Below are 4,266 nucleotides of genomic sequence, written 5' to 3'. Positions count from 1 at the left end.
AGGACCTGAAATATCCTATATTAGCATGTGTGTTGGCTCAGTAAATTGTCTAATTTCTGGTTTTCGGTCTTTTGTCCCTGCCTATCCACTGCACTACTTCATGCAATAATAAATATTTTTCTAAATAAATTTTTTGCTTTCTAAATAAAGCTCCAAGCCCAAAGAACCCACTCTGGGTAAATTAATGGAAGTAAACAAGCAAGCAGCTAACTGGAGCTAATTATACATCTGCCAGCAGCCTTGATTTTAAGCGCCTTACAGGTGAACATTTTAATTACTTAATGTGCTCTATTGTTCTGGAATTAGATATAAGAAAAATAACATTGATCCAATCCTTTTTTATTTTTACACACTGGAGTTGGAAGGCAAGTGGCTTTGTAAGGGGATTATGCATGCATTAATCCTCTTTAGCTATGATAAAGTTCTGTGCTTCCTAGTGAGGAGTGAGGTTGTTTAACCCTCTTCTAACAGCTGAAGGAAGCTGGAGATGAGTTACAGCTTGGGAGAGATGAAAGCAGAAAGAAAGAAATGTTTGTTTCTTATATTTTGCCATGCTGAATATTACTTATCACACTAGTAGGAATCCAGCCTCAAATTTAGCATGTCCTGTAAGAAAGCAGGTGAATGTCATTCCAGCATGGAACCCTTAGTTTCCTTTTTATGCTGTAATGGGCTCAGAGTATCAGCACCATTGGGAAGAGGGGCGGCACGTAAGTCCCATCTCATCAGGTGGAATTATCCATTGCTGAAGTACAGTATTCCTGCATTTGGAAAACAGCATCATGCTGTGAGGACCAATGGGCAAAAGAGATGGATGCCTCAAATCAATGGAGCAAAGGGAGCACGTGCCTGGACTCATCCCTGGTAATTTGGGTGCTTGCAGGAGGTGATGCAGTGTGAAGGCTGGTATAGCTGCATGTCTGCTCTCAGCAGTGGAGGCTCCTTCAGAGGCCACCTACAACTCCAGAGGATGATTAAATCATCTACAACCTCCCTTGCTCTTTGAAGGTGCCTATGGAATATTCTTGACTGGCAAGGAAGGCTATGGGGACTCTGCACCTAATTAAGGCTCTTCTGTCAATTGTCTTAAGTGGAGATGAATCCGAGCATCCCATCCTGCTGCTGGGAGAGGCTGACTGCCAGGACACATCTATCACCCACTGAAAGCTGAAGACTTGTGGGACCACATTAGGTGGAATGACAGAGATGAGCCAGGAACCCAGCTCAGAAACCAATGCTTTATTTTAGTTCCTTTTTCTTTTCACTTTAAAATGGCTGTTATCCTCTTATCAATCAAAAAGTAATTAGTCCTTAATGAAAGATCTCTGGTGTGTCAAGGCAGAAGAGCATGGCTGGTGGAAACAAACACCAGGGTCTGAACAGGTTCAAGAACAGTATTTAAAAAGAAGAAATTGAAATTTTTAACCTGGTACAAAGACACTTGGGTCATCATCTCTTTAATTCTTGCTATAACAAAACAGTGAAAACACCCTGATGCAAAGAGGATCAGTCCACTCAGCAATTACAATAAATGCAAAACCAAAACCAAGAGGGCCTTATAGTCCTGGTGTCAGTGGTAGGGCTTCACCAAACCATCCACTTTTACAAATTACAGTTTCTTCATGCAGGAAGGCGTTGCATGCCTGGGCAAAAAACCCACAGCAAACAGGTTTCTCTGGAGATGTCCAACCAAGAACTGTACACAGCACTCAGGTGGGGTCTCACCAGAGCAGACTAGATGGGCAGAATCCCCTCCCTTGCCCTGCTGGCCACACTGCTTTGGATTCAGCCCAGGACACAACTGGCTTTCTGGGCTGCGAGCACACACTGCTGGGTCATGTCCACTTTTTAATCCACCAGAACCCCTAAGTCCTCCTCCACAGGACTGCTCTCAATGAGTTCTCCCAGTTTGTATGCAAGACCTACTTTGTCCTATGTGTGTTGATCCACCTTTTGCAAACCCTAATTTTACATCAACAGCCAAGGTATTGGTCATGAAAGCTCACTGGAAAAGGCAGGTAAAGCAAAGTAAGCCAGTGAAACAAAATGAAATGAAGATCAGAATACAAGAATGGAGGGGGTTTCACCTTGCTCTTATTCCATCTTGCATTGTATTTTCATTTTTAAGGACTAAGAAACATGGATAACATTCTTGGATTTACTATAGAAGCCCTTTTTTCAGGAAGTCCCATGGTAATTTTCAGGTAACAGTATGGAACCCAAAGGTCTGGGATTTTACTCTTCTCTTTGTCTTCAGCTTCCTGAGGAAATGCAGACAAGTGACTTACCCTTTGTCCCCATTTCTGTTCTTTAATGTGAACTTACTGGCCACTCCCCCCATCAGGTTTGCAATGTCCTATGCATTGTTTCAAAGAAATTTCTTCAACATGGAACTAGTATGAGAAAAAAAACTCTACAGCATGAAAGATCGTTACTGGTAATCATGTTACCATCCCGTGAGAAGCACTGGAGCTGAATGAACAGCGTGTACTGCTGACACCTGAAGTCATCAAGTGGAACATTTCACCCTGAGAAATATTTTGGGATGTTTAGAGAACATGTCACCAGGAAACTGCAATTCAGCTCTATCTGGTTTCTCCACACCCAATCTCTGTCCTGGTATTCCAGATGCATTTTAAGTGTGGGCACATGGAATGCATAGATGTCAATTTGGGAGCCAAATATGGCAAAGCCAGCAAAAGGGCAGAAATAATAATATTTAAAAAGTTATAAGCATCATTTTGCATCACCTACAGCCCTTACAGCACATAAATAAGAAAAAATGCAACGCTAAATGTCTCAGCTAATGTAATAAAAGGTCTTGGTTTTCTTCCAGGTTATTTATTTGATTAATGGAAATACATATCTCTTAGCAATATTTGTCACTGCATTCTTTTTCCTCTCCATTACGTACTGGAGTCAGGCTACAACAAAACCAATACAGGTTTACTTGTATTAGTGGCTGCCCCCTATGCAGAACCAGACTGAGAAGAGTAAGGACACTGTTTCCTGCTGCAAGGAATGAGGGCTGCAATTTCATCTTCCAGCTGACCATATAGAAGTTAAATGATTTTCCCCCCCAATAGGCATCTTAACATTAACAGATAGAAGTCGTAGTAATTGGTACAAGTTGGGTGCCTTGTTGAGGTTTGAGACCAGAAGGATTTTCCAAATCTTTAGAAAAAATGACACTTAATGGAAAAATGGGAATTCTTTGCAGATGGTATGAAGTTCTGAATACTTGCTGATATATACTCTGAGCCATCCAAAACTCTGAGCCACATAAACACATGAAGCAGTAACAATCTGCACCCAGTGGCTTCCTTGTCCCAAAGAGATTGGTGGGGATGAGGGACAGGCTCATCTGAAAGGAGATAAACTCACAACTTCATGGCTACAGACACAAACTCAAGGGAATGGGTAGCACTGGAGAGCATGCCCTGGGTTCAGCCAAGTTCCTGGGAGCAAAAACCAAACCACCTTTTCAAACAGCAGTCATCCTATCCCAGCCAATGCCCTACACAAAGGCCAGTGGAAACAGGAGGAAAGCCAGAAGAACCCTGCCCAGAACTTCATCCCAAAGATCCTCTGGAGAAAGTAGTGCTCCCTTCAAATCGGGAAGGTACTCAGACAAGAAATTGGTAGTCTGTGTATGGTGGAAACCAGAACAGAAGTCTATTGCTCTTGCTCTCCAAAGACTAGAGCTATCTTTAACACTTTAATTAAAAGTCTTCTCAAAGCTACTAATTTGATTTTATTTTGCTTTGGTTATTCTGTAGCAAGTTTGACAACACTGGCACTTTGCAGGACTGTGCGCATGGCACTTGTAATTAAAGTCAACGGGAGTGATGAAACCTTTAAAACCGAGCCAGGGTGGCTAAAGCCAGTAGCCCAAATTTAGAAGCAACATTTGAAAATCCAGTTCACATTCTCTGTGTGTCTGTGTTACAGCATCACCTAGCGGCTGCAAATGAGATTAATGCCTACTCCCCCTGGACCTTCCCGGGGTACAGACAAGACTTGGATGCTTCCAAATGTTCAGGCATACTGTAGTCATTGTCACAGAGACTGTACTGAACCAGGCTCTGAGCATTTTGATGAGGAAGTTCATCTGTAGATTTATATGTACATATACAAACACACACAAGTATTTTATGCATGTTTTTTTGAGCAACAACCACTAAAATACTGAACGGGAGGGCACAGCAGTTGCAGAACATACTTTGGATCACAGCCATAGGAATGCTGCTGCTGTAAATTCCCCTA

Source organism: Coloeus monedula (assembly GCF_965178545.1).
Source record: "Coloeus monedula genome assembly, chromosome: 1".
In the NCBI taxonomy this organism is placed as follows: Eukaryota; Metazoa; Chordata; class Aves; order Passeriformes; family Corvidae; genus Coloeus; species Coloeus monedula.
Note: the sequence above shows the minus strand (reverse complement) of the source record.